The sequence below is a fragment of the Emydura macquarii genome, unplaced genomic scaffold, assembly GCF_026122565.2.
Source record: "Emydura macquarii macquarii isolate MOO-44397 ecotype Brisbane River unplaced genomic scaffold, CSIRO-AGI_Emac_v2 contig_1230, whole genome shotgun sequence".
NCBI lineage: Eukaryota > Metazoa > Chordata > Testudines > Chelidae > Emydura > Emydura macquarii.
In genome coordinates, this window is record NW_027131367.1 from 4,870,221 (window position 1) to 4,884,169 (window position 13,949).

The following is a 13,949-nucleotide window of genomic DNA, read 5'->3' on the forward strand; positions in this document are numbered from 1 at the left end:
CTTCCAACAGAAAATCACTGTGTTTTAAAAATGGCATTCCATTGGCACCATCTTAAATTCTAAAGGTGCTGGCAACAGTTTTCTTCTGAAGCACTTTATACTACACATAATGCCCAGTGGTAGGGAGAGCTTTGATTTTACAATAACATGTGAGATGCCAGGAACAATATTTGAACATATGCTTGGACAATGCATAGCACAATGGGACTTTGAGTTCAGTTCAGGCCTCTGGGTACTCCTGTGTTACAAATAGTAATATCTATACATTCATGAATAGTTGTAAGTAAGTATTTTTGGCATGATCATGAATACATTAAACAAAACTGTGGGTAAAATTTTAAAAGCACCTATGTGACTTCGCAGCTCAAATTCCACTGAAAGTCTTGCAGTCTAGGGTCCTAAATCATTTAGGTGTTCTCGAATTTCTTGCCATCTGTTTTGGATATGTAATTAAACAGAAGCCAAGCCAATGATATGGAACAAATCTGAACATTTTTAGGTTGACCAGTTAATACCCTGAAATAGATGGATCAGTATTTTAATCCTCTTTTTATCAATGGGGAAACTGAGATACAAAAAAATCACATGGCTTTCCTATAATAAATCCCTAGAAGAGCTGGACTCTGAACTCAGATATTGTTGGATCCTAGTTCTGGGCTAAATCCATTGTGTCATTATGCATTTTGGAGAACAATCTGAGGACTATTATTATTTGCCTTTTACTGGAGAGATTTTCAAAAGAACCCAAGGGAGTTAGGAGCATACATCCCATTGACCTACAATGGAACTTGTGTGCTCCTAAATCTATAAAGCACTTCTGTTTTGGTCCCTGCCTCAGCATGAGGGGATGGATTCAATGACCTACTGAGGTCCCTGCCAGCCCTACATTTCCATGATCCTATGATTTCTATGTAAAATTCTTCTCCTAAAAGGAATGGATGAAATCTCTGAGCCCTTGTCTGAAAATCCACATGAAATTCTATGAACTGGGCTAAAGGTTTTCTTCTCTGGGAAAGAGTAATAGAAAATGAATTGATTCTGAGATATGCTCCTCTCACTAAAGCTCATGGATCAGTTGCTGCAAATGAATCTCAGATATTGCCAAGGAGCATTTTTTTGCTAACACACTAGCTCTTTTTTTGTTCCTGGCCTTGATCATGAACATCATGATCCTCTTCTTCTTTTCCACTCCTCCTCTTTCCTCTCCAACTACTGTGCTCTCTTCATCAGAGCAGGAAATGTGTTGAAATTTACAAGAATATTGCTGAGCAGATTTACTTCTTGCAATTGTATTTGAAAGAAAGAAGTAAAACTGGTTTCTGCTAAAAATGGAACAGTAAGGCTGAGCAGGGTAGGAAGGGGCATAACAATGGGCAAATTTCAGAAGGCATAGAGATTCCATGGGGATAAACACCCAGGGCTTCAGAGGTTGCTCCAAAACTTATATATAAACCCCTGGAAATCAGGCTGGAGATCAGAAGTCTCTTAATAATTATTTGAGCCAAGATCAGGGCCCAACTTTGAGAGACAGCCCCTGTCCAAAAGAGTTGTGATGATAGGAACTGGACACCTACCTCATAATGATGCATTTGAAAATCTCCCCCTAAATTAGGGTGACCAGATGTCCCGATTTTATACGGACAGTCCTGATATTTGGGGCTTTTTCTTATTGCCCCCCACTCCCTGTCTCGATTTTTCCCACTTGCTATCTGGTCACACTATCCTAAATTAACAAGGAAGACAAAAGGCAGGAGGGGGAGTCAGACACAGAGGTGAAATAACTTCTCCAAGGTCACACAGAGGTCATTGGTGGAGCCAAGCATAAAGCCAGGTCTTCTGACTTCCAAGCAGAATCTTGAATAATGCAAACTTAAGAAAAAACAACATTGTCTCGTATATTTTATTATTTTCACCTCTTCTTTTGAATGGAACCCAAGTCAGAAGAGAAGTATAAAAAAGCAGACAAAGGGGGAAAATGGATACACTTTTTCATATCTCAAAATAGCGCCAATTTTGTTCGATGTTGGATGAAGGTCTGAGGGGTCTAATTGTATCTGAACCCATTTTGGCCATTTCCCATTCCGATGTGAATGAGACCTGAACTCCGATTTGAATTTTGTCGACTTGCTCAAAGAAGCAAGAGCTTTGGAGCGCTGAGCATCCAACTTAGTCTTTGGAGACTCACAGGAAATGTCGGTTCCAACTAAATCATGTAATTTTGAGTTTATTGCATGTGACAGTGTCACTTTAAATCAATCTTATTGTAGCACCTTCACCTAATACCCTGTTAGTTGCTGTTACACCCATCATGAAGCTATTTCCCCATCATTATGCAAACTAGTAGGGGAGAATTTTTGTTCAGTGATACGTCAGTCAACAGTCTGGTTGTAAAATATTAAGCAAAACAATGTGAAAAGCGTTGTTCCAAAATAAGTCTGTTCTGAGAATCAGATTAAATCAAAAAGAAAACACTCCAAAACCTGCAAATGAAATTGGGTACTCTCCCTCTAATCCCTGATGCATTCAATGAATCTCACTCTAGCATTGGTTTAGCAATCGCGTCACACTTTCCCACCACAAATTGGAGGGGGATGTGAACGTTTTCCAGCTTTGTATATTCTTGTGTAACCTTGGAAGACTTTCAGTTCAGAGACAAGAAATGTGAAGAGCTAAAATGTTTAGAACTGTTTTGGAACTGATTCATACACTAGTTCCTCTTTTAAAAAAAAAAACACATCAACAAATCTATTATAGGTTGAAGAATCTAAAATGAGGCCTTTTCCTTGATTATTCTTCTGCTAAGGGGACACTTACTTCTCCCAGCACAGGAAGGTACTGAGATGGTCTCTTGGCTGTCTGAAAGTTTTCATCTATTGACCTGCTTTGGTAGGCTATTATCCCACTAATTCCTCACACTACTTTTCCATAGCTTCCAAAGCATCCCTTTGCTGGTCCGAGGGTATTTAGTCTTACTCAACCTGTCTCCTCCACTCCTTTACAGACTGAGAGAGTCTACACTATTCCCAGTTTCAAATAGTGTCTGATGGTTTTGCCCTTTCAGGGCTGAGACTTCATGGTTACCATTACACCCACCATCATCTGCTTCTCTAGCATGATTCCTTTTATATCCAAAATTCTCCACCATGGCTCAAGTCCCAGCCAGTGACAGAGTCCTCAAATGTGTGATCTGCATTAAGGATCCTATCAAGTTAAGCAGGTGATTAACTTTAAGCATGTGAGTACTCACATTGATTTCAGTGGAACTACTCATGCGATTAAGTTCTTTGCTAGGATCACAGTTTAAACATCTGGTCCTGCATCAATGAAGTCAATGTGTGTTTTAACACTGCTATCAGGGGGAGTAGGATCGGGACCATAGCAATGAGATATAGTCAAAGGTTTGAATCCAGAATAATTCCTTTAAAGTCAATGGAAGGAAGTTTTTTTAAAATAAAATTACTTTTGTTTCTCTTTAATACAAATTCTGTTTCCTCATTTTGATCTCTTCAGCTTGGAAGGTTGGATCAGAGTCAACCCAGGATGGTAAGGCTGCAATATACCAACTGGCAATGGTATTGTGCTGAACAAGTATTTGATCGGAGATTTGTATCAGTTCTAGCAGCAGCGTCTTATAAGCCATGCGTTTTTCCTACATGATTTTACATATTTAAAGACTGTTCTTTAAAAAAAATCCAACTGAAGAAATAAAAACAAGCGTTGAATAGGTTGGGCTCTGAGTTGGGCAGAAGAAAAAAAATCCTTCTTGGACTACATATCCCAAACCTCAGTAAGAGAGAGAAGACTTAAAATATTAATATGGAAGTGCTTATTAAACATTTTAAAAGATAGACATAAATAGCACAGAGCAGCAGACGGTTGCACAGACTTTAAAGTCATGCAATGGTGCTGTAATCAGCACTGGAACAACTCACAGCAACACATATATTGACATTTAATTCATCTAAGTGAAACCAGATCTTGTTTAAAAAGAGAGAGAGCAAGAAGGCATTTGACCACTGAAGATTGACAGAAGAGGCCCTGGAAGTTGATTTCACTTGGTAACTTACTCAGACAGGTTCAGAGTTAAAGGAATGACCCATAGCTTTGTCCAAAACTCAGACTAACTCACCAGATCTGTAGTGAGGTTTGGAAATATTTTAATCTTATTTTAACCCTTTGCACCGCCTGGCTTCAGCCAGGACCAAGCAGTGGAAATATTGAAATACCTAGAGAAATGGAAAGCGCTGGCAACTTGAAACTCATGGTTTTGGAGCTCGCTACCATTCTCAGTCCCTTGGACAATTTGGGGAGGCAAAGAAGCTAAAATGTTATTTTGAGGATTCCCACTTTCTGCTTTTAAGTGCCTTTAAAGGGGGGCATGTAAGAACCCAGACAGATAGGGCATGACCTCAGCAGCTTATGTGCAGTAGCAGCCAGAGGCAGCCTTGGGATGCAAGTATCAGAATGCCCTTTAAATAGCTGGAAGGGTCCCTGCGTCTTGCCAGGCCACTGGAGCATCAGCACTTCAAAGATGGTGTGCTTGGCACATGGCACATCCCTAAAGGTTTGCTGGACATAATAGGCATGAGGCAATAGGCAGAGATGTTTGTCTGATCTCATTCCCCGTGGAAGTCACTGCAAACCTCTCGCTGACTTCAGTGGAAGCAGGCTCTGGCTCTTAATCCATCTTAGGTGAGAAGAAGTTAAATACGAGTGTGCGTGCTGAGTCTGATTTCCTTCTCTCTTCCCTTCTTCCTCCTCCTCTCCAACACTGACATGCTGGATCTCCATTCTGAGCATGGGGAAGGTTAATTTCAGCAGCTCTGCTGGTTTATAAACTTAGGTTTGATTGTCTCTCCAGATTTCTCCACACAGCGAGTCTCATGGATTATTTATTCAGCCTATGGAGGCTTAGAAAAACCCTCCCCAAGCTTTGAGGGACTTTTCCACCAGATCTTGCTGGCCAAGAACAGTAGAACAGTTTGTTGCAGCTCTAAATAGGACATGATGTAATATAAAAATATATTCAACAAGGTAAACAGCAGGTCAGGAGCAGTGATAGAACAATGATAGGATCAGATTAGATAATGCTGGCCACTTTAAGCTAACAGAGCCAACACCCTCAATCCCGTTATTTGCAGTGTTTCAGTGATGCCATATCTGCTCTCCAAAAGTGACTAGTTATTATTAGTGTGTAGATTTGGGGGCTCGGCGGGGCTGGTTCTGTAATGTCATTGGATAGTCTAAAGCCAGATCTTTAATATCAAGGCATTCTTGTTTCACATTACATCGATTTGTGAGATTATAGCTACAGTTCCTTGAGGCAGAGAACATACCTCCCTTTACACACTGGACAGCACCAAGCACATTGCTGGCATGCACCAAATGTTTGAATAATAAGTAACGATGGCAAGGCTGAAATACGAGCATTCAGTGCCAGTTTCGCAGAGCCACTGTGTCTAAGACCAGAAGAAACCAGCAGATCTTTGAGTCTGACCTCCTGAATATCACAGGCCACCCAACACCACCCAGTACCTGCACATTGGTCTAATTCTGGTTGTTGGATTTAAAGTATTGCAGCCCCCAGAAGACTAAACTACTGTGATCCACAGGCAGAGAACCAGAGGGACTCAGGCGTACTAACGCCTGAGATCCTGTAGCAGCAGGGAATTGATTAAGTGAGATATAGCCAGATAATCCTAGCAAATGATCGTGCCCCATGCGGCCCTGTCTTTCCAGTTCTGCCCTTTACTAAAGCTTGGCTGTGGAGTAGGAAAGGTGGAGAAATATTCCAGAATAGTCTTCATAATGGTGGGTTAGTGACTGCAGCTTGGTGTGGGGAGTGTGATTCCTATATGCTCCACTGCACATATAGATGTATAAAAAGTGGAGAGGAGGAAGTCTTGGATAGTTGTGACTGAATGGATCTCTTGTGCCCATAGGAATCCTGCCAGCTGACTATGCAGCACCTTTGGTAATTCTAGTTCACTAGAGGTTTGATGTAAAAATCCACTGAAGTCAAAGGAAAGACCCTGATTGTTTCAAATGGGTTTTGGGTCAGACACTAGGCATTCAGGTATCAGGGTAATGGATGCAGTTTAGTTAGAGCAAGAATAAATAATCTCTTCATCCTCTTTAGTGGGGCAGACTCCTCACCACACACTCCTCTGTTGAACTGATCTCATCCAGCTTAAGGAAATGGGTTTGGGGATGCCTCTTCATTCACCTGTGCAGAGCAGGCTTGGAGGAGGAGACAGGCAGTACAGAGGTGTTTATAATATTTTTATTATTAATCATTGTGCTGTACTTGTAAACACAATACAAATACCACTGTGATTAAAAACAAAAAACAGGTGAGCAGAAATAGGTTACTGAACATTATGGGCCATATCCTCAGCTGCTATAAATTGGATTTCAATGAAGTCACGCTAATTTACACCAGCTGAATTTACACTTTAGAGGTTTATCTAGTCCGGCACCCTTCATCTGTGACTAATATCTGATATTGTAGAGGAAGGTTAATAAACCCCTATTTCAGCTACCCAACTGCGCAATCTTTTATATGTAAGAGAAATGCCTACCTAGAGTGGTTATCAACTAACACCCAGAAGAAAAGAGATCTGATCCTATTAACATGATAATACCATTTATCACATTATCTAATCCTTTTTCTGCCAGACAAATGATGCTTCTATGGTCTGTCCCAACCTCTTTACTCTGAAATATAAGCATGGCCAGCCGACTTATGCACACAACCTCCAGAAAGATGCCACATTCTTAATGGAGCAGAGGTGACAGCTAAAAGATTATGTGATGCGAGCTCTGGAGTGAACGACTCCCAGGATCTTATGGGAATTCAGCAAAAGGCAGTTGCTGCAATTTTACTCACAGCAAGAAAATAGGCTCCACATTAATTCCAGGTGTTAGACCGCAGGGACCATGGAACTGGGGAAATGCGGGGGAGGGTGGCTGGCACCCCTTCAGTGGAAATATTGTGCAGGCTATGCCCCTACATGTAAATTCGTGCATGTCCAGGGGCAAGAGCAGGACTCAAAGATAGGCCCAGGATCAGGTAGGAACCTGCAGGATCATTCTTCCTAGCCTGCAGTCAGTTGCCCCCTCTATCCATCCCCTTCCCCCTGCTGAATCTTAGTTCCTCCCCTCTGTTCCCCTCCTATCCCTCTGCCCTTCCATTCTCAGGGGACTTTTGCCCCCCTTGGTAGACTATTTGCTCTTCCCTTGCCAAGGAGTAATGAGGGGTGGGCAGAGTTCTCTCCTCATGGAAATCTCCATTTGCTTCAACCGTATCCAAACGTCACTGTGTGCACATGTAGAACACAGAAGGTTTCACGCACAATATTACATTTAAATGATGGGTCTCTCGAGCCCTGAAAGCAAAATAAAATTAAAAATCCATCATAAGAATGTGGCTTGAACTCTGAGTACCCCAGGTTCTCTGGGGCTGACCCACAGCTGTAAATCGGCCTTGCTCCACTGAAGCCAACGGTCTAGCTCAGTGACTTAATTGAGTTGAGGATACGGCCCGTATGCTTACAGACTATAAGGGACAACTCTAGCCCCTACCTCCACAGGATTGCAGGTTTTTCAAGCAGCAGAGCTGGTGCCATTCTATAGCAATGGTGGGTCGTTTTGTTGCTAGGGAGGGTGAGGGGTGAGGTCTAGGGTGAGCACACAAGTATTCTGGCAGTGGTTAAAATAAATCAAAATCAGAGCATTAATGCTGATGGGGATATGTTGGTGCAGCATGACAGTCATCTTGAACCAATAAGAGCCTTCATGGGGAAAAATTAAGCAATATGACCTCTTACAGCATATATATCAGGGATTGATTTAAATGAAATAAGTGATTTTAGGACTCCCATGGCCCAGATCACGTATTAGGGGGTATTAACTGAACTCCTCCAATTATCTGTAGAACAGGTACCACAAGGCCAGCATCAGAGCAAGCTTCCCCTGGCCCTGCTCTATCCATGCCCCTTACTGAGAACTGCAAAATTCAATGAGTTTGGTTCACAGGGGTTCAAGCAAGTATGTTGTGGGTTTACACCTGCTAGGTGGGGCTCAGACCTGGTGTAAACAAGTGCATTCCCTTGACCTAACTGGATTTGTACATGTTCACAACACAAGGTCTGAATCTGGCCTTTCTGTCTCCAACAAAAGCCTCAAGCCTAGTCAGAGCTGCTGAATTTCACACAAGTCCAGTTCACAAAGCAATAAATCAAACCAGGGCCAAGGTTTTGCACCAGTGGTTCATGACCTGGACTGAGTTTGTAATGAAACCTGAAACCAAGCCAGTGTCCTGTGGTTTCATGCATCACCGTAAACATTTCACAGAGCTCTAGGCTTAACCGTTTCTGAACGGGATACTTTTAGGAGCCATTCTCCAGGTCGTAAATCTGTCATCTTTCTGCCAACAAGCATGTTGTTTTGCAACAGTGGTCAAGATTTTCAAAAGGGCTTGATTTGGGGGGGCCTCCATTTTTGGGTGCCCAACTTGAAAGACCTTCAAGGGGCCAGGTTTTCTCTGAATACTAGGCCCCTTTTTGTTGTCTCAGGCGGGGTAGCCAAACATCACTAGTCATTTCTGAAAATCTTGCCCAATGCCTTTTTGAGAAGTTCACTAAAAGGAGAACTGTGACCAAGCACTCATTTCCATGGATCACCAGGCAGCTGCAGAGGGCAACAATGTTTGGTTACTACCGATCTTGGTTTCACAGATCAATGACCTTGATGGGAATCTCATTACAATTCCCAGATGCTTTCCAGTCCCACCTAATAAAATATTGTGAGATGCCAATGGACTTAGTATAGCCTTCAGATTTTCAAAACCAAAATCGGGTGGAGTTGTAAAAATATCATATTACTTCACGTCAGGGAGCAAATGGAAGGGTGGAGAAAAAGGGAGAGAGAAAAAACTAAAAATAAAACAGGTAAATAAAACTAATCCATCCATGCTGACATAATTTTTCAGGAAATCTCACCAGAAAACCTGTTGTCTAAGCTTTTCAGTCGAATTCCCTGATCAAAGAGGTTGAGATAAGTGCTGGCTCAGTCTCGAGTCAAACAATGTATTTGGTTTTTTTAAGGGAAAGAGTTGGATGATTTTCTGACCGATATTAACACGTAGTTATGCAAGCTAAAATGAGGGTGATCAGATCTTATGTTCCTGGATGTCAACTTATCAGTCACTACAAGGGCCAGGAAGATATTTTCCTCCCATGTACAACCTTGCATTATAGGCTTTGGGTATTCACACCTGTGCAGAGGTCTCTGTTTCATAGTTTTGAGCCAGAAAGTACCATTAGATCATCAAGTCTGACCTCCTTTATAACATAGGCCATTAAATTACACCCAAAAACGCCTATATTAAGACCAATAAATTGAGTTAGACTAAAGCATTTCAGTCCTCAAGAAGCTAAATTGTTGTGTGCTACAGGCAGAGAAGTGGAGAGATTGAAGTGTCATCAATGCCCAAGGCCTCTGTAGAGACAGGGATTCGATTAGGTGAGATGTGCACAGATGGTCCCTAGAGGTGTTCTGTTTCCCATGCTGCAGAGGAAGGTGAAAAAACACCAAGGGGTTTCAATTGAGACCTATTTCAAGGGCTTCAGTGAGAATAAAGTGGAGCATTGACCTTTAGCACAGAGCTGAATTTCCCCTTTTGTACATTAGTAGGGATAAGGCTGATGTCTTTCTCTGAGATATTGGGACAGGATGCTGCCCTGAGCATCATAGATGGCAAAATGGAGCCTATGGGTCTATGGTCTGATCTGGTCAAGCAACTCCTGTAGTACTGTGGCTCACCCCAAGTTTTAGATGCTTTGTCCAAAAATGAAAGGAGCCTCCAAACCTTTTGGGGGTTCCTTTGTCACAGCTTTTTATCAGCTTTTGAAATACAGTAAGCAGTGTCTGGTATGAAGGGCCTGATCCCAAGCCCAATGCAAAGACTCTCATTGACTCCAATTGGATTTGGATCAGGTCCACGTCATTGGATTTCTCAAGCAGACAGCATCCCGGTTTGATTTATAGGTCTGGCTGGCTGGAATTACAGCAATTGCTTTCATGGGGCAAAAGTTTTCTTTTAAGTTTGATTACCCCCCCCCCCCCACACACACACACACACACACACACACAAACAGATCTGCAAGTCTTCCAGTCCTCAAGCTTCATTCCATGGAGCTTTGGGATTCCCTGACAGGGTGCTCAGATCTCAATAGTGTCAATGGGACCTTAGTGCCTAGGAAGCACAGGACTGGGATCCACACCTCACAGGAGGCCCTCAGCGTCTTGTGATGTTGTCCTACTGCCTGTACTTCCATAGGAGGGTCAGTCTCCCAGAAAGGCCACAATTGACCTGGAAAGGCAGCTTACTTGGAGTCTCAGCAGCTGCTTGTTCCAAGTCTTGCGCTCAGCAAGTGGCCGGTCACAGCTGTTGTTTTCAATTGTCATTTTCCTCCTGAGTCCAGTACTCTAATTTACAATGTGCTGGTGTTTTGAGAGGCAGATAATTAAAATAATCAGTAAGGGGAAAGTCGTGTGTGTGTGTGTGTGTGTTTGAACTGTACGCTTACAGAACCTTAGTTCCATCCTTGTGTGTGGGTTTCATGAGTTCTATTCTGTTCTATGGACGTTCGTATGCCACACGTCTCACTGCAGTATGTCAGCACCCAATTTACACCCGTAAGACTTAGATATTAACATGACAATAAATCTGATGGTTTTGAGAAGGATGGAGAGACTCCTCTTTTGCCCCCTACTCCTCTTCCTTTACACCATCCCACTGGGCCATCTCATCCACCAATCAGAAGGTAGGAATTGCCAGACTAGATCAGATGTGAGGTCCATATAATCCTGTAGCTTGTCTCTAACAATGGCCAGCAACAGATACTTCAGAGGAAGGTGCAAGAAACTCTATATTAGGCAGATGTGGGATAATCTGGCCTCCCCATTAGGTCTTCTGCTGATCTCTTGAGTCACAGATTGGCTTAACCCCTGAAGCACAAAGTTTAATATCTCTTCCAACATTTATGTCAGCATTAACCATAATAACCTTGGATCTTTGTGTTATTCATATTGATGTCCAAACCCTTTGGCTTTAACTACTGTCTCTGCACCAGTGGCTCATAGATCTACCTCTCCACTCTTAATGTCTCCCTTTTCCTAGTTTTACATCTCAGCTTGTCTTTGGAGATCTCTTTTGGGACATCTTTCTCTCACTGTGTTGCTGCTTTTATCATCATGTCACACATTCCTCTGAGGCACTGAACTTGGTATTTCCAATTAGAAACAAAAGTTCCTCTCGTGCATTTTAGAATGAGAGACTTTCACAATGGAAAAATGTAACGTGTCCTTATTTAACATCAATTATCCTTATTTCACTCTCTGTGTATTTGATTTCTGTGCTTTTCACAGAATATTTTATGTCAACTTCTCCTAGATATTTCTTACTTTTAAAAAAAGGTTCTTTCCTTCACAACAACAGTTTTTCTTTCTTCACTTCTTAAAGAAAAGTCCAATAGAATTATATACATTGAACCAATAAGGCTATTGGGTTCTATACATTAAAAACATATAAACCTCAATGAACCTATACCCATTTACACCATATGAAGATGTGGCCCACAATGTATATAGAAAATGAAAATCCCTTCTACAGAATTTGTACACCAACCAGAAAATTATCTCTTGGCTACAGATTTCTATAGGATGGTTTAAACACTGTACAGAAAAATTACCATTCTCTATTAAATTGTATAGGGCTTTTTTAATAAGAGATGCTGCATCAATTAAATGGATAAAAATGCCTTGGCAGGTGAGCAAAGAGCTGACTGGAGACCTCTTTGATTCTGTCATCTAAGCAGGGTCTAAATTAGCTGTTACCACTCAAGAAAGAGATCTTGGAGTCATGGTGGATAGTTCTCTGAAAACATCTGCTCAATATGCAGTGGCAGTCAAAAAACCTAACAGAACGTTACAAACCATTAGGAAAGGGATAGATAATAAGACAAGAATGATCATTCTGCCTCTATGTAAGTCCATGGTACACCCACACCTTGAATACTGCATGCAGTTCTGATCGCCCCCTCTCATAAAAGATGTATTAGAATTGCAAAAAGTACAGAGAAGGGCAACAAAAATGATTAGGGGTATGGAATAGTTTCCATATGAGGAAGGATTGAAAAAACTGGGACTTTTCAGCTAGGAAAAGAGACAACTAAAAGGGGATATGATAGAGGTCGATAAAAATCGTGAATGGTGTGGAGAAAGTGAATAAGGAAGTGTTATTTACCCCCTTCTCATAACACAAGAACCAGGGGTCACCTTGACATCAATAGGCAGCAGGTTTAAAACAAACAAAAGGAAGAACTTCAAACAACGCACAGTCAACTTGTGGAACTCATTGCCAGGGAATGTTGTGAAGGCCAAAAGCATAACTGGGTTCAAAAAAGAATTAGATAAGTTCATGGAGGATAAATATATAAATGGCTATTAGCCAAGATGGTCAGGGAGCAACCCCATGCTCTGGGTCTCCCCAAATCTCTGACTGCCAGAAGCTGGGACTGGATGATGGGGAATGGACCGCTCAAAAATTGCCCTTTTCTGTTCATTCCCTCTGAACCACCTGGCCACTATCAGAAAACAGGATACTGGGTTAGATGGACCATTGGGCTTATCCAATATGGCCATTCTTATGTTCGGGATCCAACAGGGAAATTTGACTCGTTGGACTTTTTGATCTCAGGAAAAAAAGCATAAAGACAGAACCCTGCTCTGAAAGGGATCTTCTACTTTGTAGCAGGGAGGCATGCTAGCTGTACAAATAGTTACTGTGGCCAATGCCATAAATAGGTTGTCAAAACCTATCCCACAAATCAGCTAACAAATGCAGTCATCTGAGCAAAAGCCTTACAAATGGTTGCCCAGTCAGTGGTCCATGCCCCGTGCCATACACTATCAACCCTCATTGCAAGTTGATGCAAAGCACCGTTGATCTAGTACGATGCAGAGATGTGGGAATTTTCCAGGGGGCAGGCTTGCGCCAGATCGCCCAGTGTATAAATGTCCCATGTCAAAATCGAGATTTCTCTTCTCTCTTTCCCGGCTCGTGCAGCCATAATATTTTCCACCAGGAGTGATGTTGATAGCCTGCACTACAGATCAACACAACACTGAGTTACTGGTGATGTGTTTGTATTGAGCTGGTAACTCCTTGAATGCTTGACAGATCGGTACAGTAAACACACTGTTGCTCCTCCAACGTGTAGTTTGTTACATTTTCTTCAGACTGTGTAATTTGCAAGCCTGATTCATACCAGCAGTGATATTTCCTTGAATACTCAACTGCAGGCCTTGCCCACGCTATAAAAATAACTATGTTTAAAGAGGGTTATAGGACAAACCCTGTAATGACATGAGCAGTTTTATTGTCTCTGTGGATTTAAAAAGCAAAACAAAACAGCCATGTGATAAGCCATGTCTACACAGAGATAAAAGACCTGCAGCATGGCAGCAGCTGGCCTGAGTCAGCTGACTTGGTCTCACAGAACTCAGGCTACCAGGCTAAAAATCACTGTGTATGCCTGAACGTCTACATAGCGATTTTTCAGCCCAGTGCCCGATGCCCAAGAGCCCGAATCAGCTGAATTGAGCCAGTCACGGGTGTTTTATCCCTGTGTAGAAATAACCTTACAAATCTACAGTTTTCATCTAATTATCTGCCAGGGTTTAAATATGGTTCTCCAAGTATGGTTAGGGTAGGAGGGATTGAAAGCACTGTCCACCCAGACAAGAAAAAAATTACATGCTTTAGCGACAGCTATGTTCCAAAACCAAGCATACGATCCAGTCACAGAATCTTTATTTATTCCTATAGACACCTATCTAAGGCTCTTGGTGCCCTGACATAATTAATTATACAATAAATACAA

At 42.0% G+C, this 13,949-nt stretch overlaps 1 protein-coding gene across 4 annotated transcripts in view; it reads right to left on the reverse strand.

The window, feature by feature from the left end:
• The window catches only part of KCNJ16 (potassium inwardly rectifying channel subfamily J member 16), a 41,979-nt gene that overhangs the window by 5,563 nt on the left and 22,467 nt on the right, over positions 1–13,949 (reverse strand). The gene's annotated exons all lie outside the window — the stretch shown is intronic.